Here is a 6,597-nt window from a genome sequence, read left to right as displayed (position 1 = left end):
GCCGAAGGGCTCACTAGCAGAGAGGAGGTGTAGCACGGCAGAGCTTCCCAGCATGGCCGGGCGTAGGAGCAGGGCAGCGCTGCTTTCTCCTTGCTGTGCCTGGCGTCAGCGGGCAGCTGTACGGACCCTTGTGTGGCTCAAACGAACAGTAATTAAAAGTACGATTAGGAAAGATAATCTGAGTTGAGATGATACTTCCCGGCTTCTTCTGGCTGCCACATCCCTTGGCACCGATTCAGCTAGCCAGAGCAACAAACTAACCCAGCAAAGAATGCTGGATCAACAACCCAAACCAGCTCAGCTAGGGGCCAGAGCTGGTCCCTGGCAGGCAGACGCCAGGCTCAGGCTCACCAGGGCTGCACGGAGCTGCTAGACCAGCTCCCTGCTCCTTAACCCATGCTCAGGGCTTTCCTCTTGCTGCAGGAAAGGTCTTAAGATAGGTACGTCTCACAGTCTGGAGAACTTCACTTAGATTTTGCTTGCAGCCCCACCATCACTCACAAAGACTTCACATCTCAAGCCCTCCCCACTCGGGATACATAACTCTGCCCAGTTTGTAAGGATCTTCAAGGTTCTACCCTTCATCTACAAGCGTGTGTGATATCACGATGTTAGCTCCCTACCTACATGTTCATGTTTCAAGGACCAAACTTGTTAATATTTAAGGTTTACTTGCAGTTTAAAGGTTAGGAGGAAGTGTGTCTGCTCTGTTTCACTTTGTCAGTCTATATATCCAAACAGGGTTTCTTCTCTTCTTACAACGATCTTTTTAAAAACTAAAGTCCAAGCTAAGAAACTGCTGTTATTATAGGCTTGTTATCTCACTCCTTGCAAGACACAGCCAGAGAGCTTGATGCTACACAGAGCCTTTACCCCCTGCCATTCAGCAAAGCTTCATTTTGAGCCTCCCAAGCCTCTGCTTTCCCCCTCCTTAGGAACCAGGGCTCTTAGGTAACTGGAACCAGACGCACCTGGTCTGAATCAACTGGGCAGAAAGCCATCCCCAGCAGCAATTTTGGCCAGACAAAGCAAGCAACCTTTACCCTGGTGCTAAAGCCACCCCACCTAGGTAGGGCTCGCTGTGCTTCTCTTATCTCAGGAGCCCGCACACAAAGTGTTGACAAAGCACCTTGACTTTCTAACCAGCAGTCAGCTACTATCTTAGGAAGACAAAAAACCCCTCAGCTTTGTGAAGAATATTTTAAAGGAGAGGGGCTTAAACAAGATTGTCTGGAACAGAAGAGCTATTTCAGCAAGCAGTGTGTTTTTCTTCTGGGAACTGAAGGACAGCAGGGTAAGGAGGAATTTGCATCAGCTAGTGGTTGCTACCCCCAACCTGTGCTCATTTTGAGCACCAAGACTGCCCAGGTTAGCCCAGGTTTCCCTGGAGCTTCAACAATTCCATTTTTGGGAGATGTTTTATCCTCAAGTACAAAGCATAAAATATCTGGCCGGCAGCTTCCTGACACCATGACATATCTTCCCCAGCTTAGTCATACAGCCTGCTAGTTTTCTCACTAAAAATGGGATTAAAGAGAGATAACGTTGTATCAAGAGTTCAAGGCTGGCTGCTTGCCATCCACAACAGGACTGTTTGCAAGAGAGGGAAACCCCAAAGGGAAGCCAAGCCTATAGAGACCAGTCCAGCTCACAGATGTGAGGATCAAGAAAGGCCTCTCACTGAGGGTGTGAACTGCAGCAATCTGCTGTCTGCCTGCCACCTCCTGCTTCTGCTTTTGCTGAGCAGAAGCTTGGATTTGGGAGTTCTCCTGAAGATAAACCTCAGAGATAAGGTGTCAGATGAGACTTCTTAGGAAGGCCCGCAGTGTGTTTGTAGCCACATACAGCCGAGTCATCTGGCTGTGGGACCTCCCCCAGCCTAAACTTGATTTTTCCCCCCATTTTCTGGGAGGCACACACTCTGCATAAAGAAAATGAGTAGGAAGAGCTCATCCTCCCTCAGACTGGCAAAACTGCAGCTGAGCAAGGGACTCTCCTGAGGTAAAACACGACTCTCTTTTCCAGGGGCTGGTGTCCAGAAAGGCTGCCTCCTCTCCCAACCAGTTGGACTGGGCTGGCACAGGAGCCCAGCTGGCTCCAGAAAGCCTGATGCTCAATTTTGTTGTGCCTACGGCACAGAAATTCCTTCCAGCATGGCCTCACCCTCTTTGCTCACCCAGTTCTCTGCTTTGCCGGAGCGGCGCAGGTGAGGTGTCAGTTTGGCAATCTCGGGAGGCCAGCCAGAGGCCCCTGAAGGCTCTGGTTTTGCAGTCTGACACAGGCAGCTCCACAGAACAAGTGCTCTCATGGCAAAATGTAACAAAAAATAAAATTAAATTAGTAATGGAAGTATTTTCTGCAGCAACTTTTGGACCATTTTGCATTTCCACTCAGATGGCAGCACGCTGTTGGATAGGGAGCAAAGGCAGCCACAAATTACAGGCTGGCAGCCTCAGGAAAAGCCTTGGACACGTTTGAAGTTTGTTCCAGCCCAAGCAAGAGCAGCCTCCTCATGACTCACCCAATGGCTTGGCTCGCTGGTCCTGGCTGGGCCAGACACCGATTCCCCAGTGCAACCCCCTTCCTCACCACTAACAAGCTGCAGAGAAATGGCTCCTGCTCAGACCTGCTCCTCAGAGCAGGAAGCATCAGAGCATTTTTGAAACAGGAAGGTGATGCTGCAGGGCCTGCATCTGAGGGCAAAGCTGCAGCTCAACAGGCAGGTGGGATATCCTCATGGCCCCCTCCTCCTGTGCCAGGCTTCTTCAGCTCCCTAGAACAGGAAAAAACCCACCACAAAAAGCACCCTGCCCCACAGAAGCAGATGGTTCTTTACTGAATTAGTAGCCCAGATCAGCCGCTAGTCTGGCTTTAGGACTGATCCATTCCTCTCCTCCTTCATTTTTTCATCTGGATCCAGTTTACTGACTGAACACTTGTGGCAGTGCAGGGCGAAAGCAGTTGGGGGCCATCCCCTCTTGGCAGCAGCACTACCACAGAGCTCTCAATTAACATTGGCCACACTCCTTCCCATGTTCAGGCTCAGCCACAACTTAATTATCAAAAGGGGTCACATCAAGTGCACTGGATTTTGCAAGCAAAGCATAACATGAAGCCTCCAGTCACTGAAGCTAATTCTCATCTCAGTATTTCCTTTGTCAGCTGTCACAAGTTGTACATGTTCCTTACAAGCTGTATTTTTTTCAAGGTTTCTTCAACATTTTAGATACTACTTACAGGGATTAGACCTCTGTTCCAAGGCTGGCCATATCCCAGGGCAACTGTTTCTTCAAACCAAGTAGGTCAACAGAGAGTCAGCAGCCATAAGTGCTTTGCCCTTGTGAACCAGGACTTCTGACCAGTGCAGAGTCACCAAAAAAGTAGATGATTCTTCCTAAACACAGGGGAATAAACAGTGCAGCATCACATTGTAAAGCCCAGGCTTTAGAGGCTATGCACAAAGCAGCAGAATCCCATTCCTGCTCTCATTGTGTCATCTTTTCATGGTTGTAAGCAGCAAGAAAGCAGCCAAACCTCTGCAACAACCTTTGAAAGAGAGATAGTTTTCTTCTTATAAATGTAAAGGAGAATGAAGACATATGTTTTACTGTAAATTCTACTTTCCCCCCTCCAAAAAAAAAGCCATTAAAAATAAACTTCTAGGTTACCTGTGAATAAAAGAAAATAGATAACAGATTTTGAAATACATCAGAAATCCCAATTACAGTCTCACCAAGCAAAAGGGGAGGATTTTAGGACACCTTTTGGTTCCCCTTTATGCTACAACAGAGAAAAGCCTCCCCAGCAGCCCCTGGGAAGCACTACCTCTTTTCTTTGCCCATCTAGAAAGATCCAAAGCAGATGACCCAGGCTGTTTATTGGGAACTAAGATCTCCAATCAGAGGAGCAGGCTTGGAGCTTTTTAGGATTTCTGTGTTAAGAGAGAGGGATGAACAGAAGAATGCCATTACCTATTCCTATCATTGCTTTTCCTCAGTTAGATTGGGCTGTTGCACTGGAACTCACCACTTTTTTTCTGGGGAAGTATGATCTTTGCACAAACCCCAGGGTATCCTCACAAGAAGGGCACTCATCTTCCAAAGCAAATATCAAACAGCCTGGCCAGGCCTTGTTTACTTGGGCAGCAAGTGAACCTGTGGGGATCTCCTCTGTGTAAGGCCTCTCTTCCACTGGGATTTTTGGTGTGCAGTGGCTCTGTCTTCAGGAAACAAACCTGAGCATTGCTCAGGTGTCTCAGAGCAGAGTCTGATAATCCTCTGTGCATTCACTCCAAGGAAAAAGGCAACACATTCCCCATCTTCATCTTCCATCTCTTCCTCCTTCACTTGTCTCAGCTCTCCACACAGGACCAGCAGCACCAAGTGCCACCACCTTATTTTTACCACTGCCAGCTAGAAATGGGCAAAACCTGCCTGCCAAACCCAAAAAGCTTTTACAGAAAAAAAAAAGCCAGGACTGAGCCCCTTTTATTTGCTTTCTGTGTTGGAGGTTGTCAAGGATTACACTTGGAAGTTCTAAGGACTTTTTCAGCAGCACAGACTATTTCAATCCAGTCCTTTCACAGCAGATGGAAAATCTGCCGTGACACAGTTCAGCTGACACGGAAGCGATTAGATAATCACGGGACTCCAGGAGCCAGAGCTTTAAGGAAAAGGACAAAGTATTATAGGCTTTGTAGAAAAAAATAAGAGTTGGTAGGGGACAAAAAGCTACAAGGGCTCCTGTGAGGAACCAGAATGAGAAGACACCCATCCCCCAGACTTTGTACAATTTTTTTCACTGTTCAAATACTTGCTTTCTCTTCCCTCATCCAAAGCAAAAGGGAAGGCACTGAAGGGAACACATTTTGGGGAAGAAGGTACCAGCCAGAAGGGCTTTCCTTCCAGTCCAAACTCAAATAAGCTGCTCTCAAAAATTTGGATGAGCAAATAGGGTTTTAGCTGGTGTGTAAGGCAAGGGGTGGGAACAGATTGGGGAGATTGTGTAGTCTGAGGTCTTAATGAGCAGCCCCAGAATTTAGTTAGGGGCCATGCAGGGACAGCTGCTCGCCTGCAACTGTGCTGCTGCAAGGGCTGCCATTCCTTTTCTGGGTCACAAACTCAGGAAACATCAGGCCAGTACCTCTTCACATGTGATCCTGCCTCAGCTGCATGCTGGCAGTTGAGGACATTTAAGCCAGACAGTGGATTTCAGTGAAGTTTGCAACAATAGCTACTCCCTGGCCAAAACTGGCATGCATCTGGATTAATCAAAGTCACAAGAACACCATGAGGGAAGTGGTGAGGCCAGCTACTGCAGCTCCCACCACAAGATCTTTCATCATCCTACAGTCACCGGCGGCACACAACCCATACCCAGAGCCATGGGCAGCTGAATAGTTGCCCTCTGCCCTCTTGTATGAAAACCTAAAAATACAGTCAGAGGCTCAAGCTCCCTCTTCCATCATCCCAACTAAGTCTAGGATTTGAATAGTTGTGAGCAAGTTGGCCTCTGCAGCATTCATCCATTGCTTGCTCCAAGTCTGACAGAGAGGTCCCATGTCAAACTCCCTGAGGACCTTTTACTGTTCCATCACCTTCCAGTTTCAAAGAGTATGTTTCACACTAAGTAAAAACAATTCCATGTGCCTGCAGCACAAGTAGGCCCAAGAGCAACCCTTCAGCACTTTGGGATCTCACAGGAGAATTCAGCATCACCTTTCCCTGCTAGCAACCTCCCCTTCTGTATCCTTCCTACCACTCACCCAACAGCTGGGGATTTGAGCATCCTCTCGACACATCAAACACAGGGAAATAGAGATGTTTTATGGATTCCAAGGGCAGTGCTGTGACTGATGAAGTATCACAAGCCTACAGCTTGATTTTCCTTGGCAATCGCGATTTCTCACAATTTATTATCTAATGCATGTGTTTCAGACTTGTTTCTCACCTCTTCCCTGAACTGATTCAATAAAGACTTATTTTAACTCTCAATTTGTAAATCACAGGCCTGAGAAAAATCAGTGCCACGTACCCACACAAGCTCAGCTACAGCCAGGAAATCACTAGGTCAAAACTCACCATTCTGCTGAGCTTTGCTTGCTATGGTGAACGTCAGAGAAGAAACAAAACCCCTCTTATTTTTCCCCAGGGACGGGCAAAGAGGCGTAGGAGTTAGCTCCCCATCCTGGGCACTGTGATCCAGCCAGCTACAGAACAAAAGCATAGCTGAGCCCACAGAAAAGGAACTGCTCTGTAAAGAACACCAAATCCTGGCTTAACACACAGGGTCAAACCCACCGCTTGTGGAAGGAGTGAGGGAGACACTGACCCAGGGACATCTCAGGAGCTGCTGCCCACCTAATAAAAAAGACCATCTCGAGTTCCATTCACTACTGCACCCTCCAGCTACCCTTTAAAACTTACCCAACAGCTGCTTCCCCTCAGGTTGCTTTTTTTTTTGCTCAGCTGCAGCTGATCTCTGTGCTCTTTCACTTGGCCAAGGTTCAGAGCCATTGCTAGCAGATCTGAAAATGAGAGTTAATTAACCCTGAGAGGTTTGGAAGCTGTTTTTCCATAAAAATGAGGACTGTCAGGT

Source organism: Colius striatus, chromosome 8 (assembly GCF_028858725.1).
Source record: "Colius striatus isolate bColStr4 chromosome 8, bColStr4.1.hap1, whole genome shotgun sequence".
NCBI lineage: Eukaryota > Metazoa > Chordata > Aves > Coliiformes > Coliidae > Colius > Colius striatus.
Note: the sequence above shows the minus strand (reverse complement) of the source record.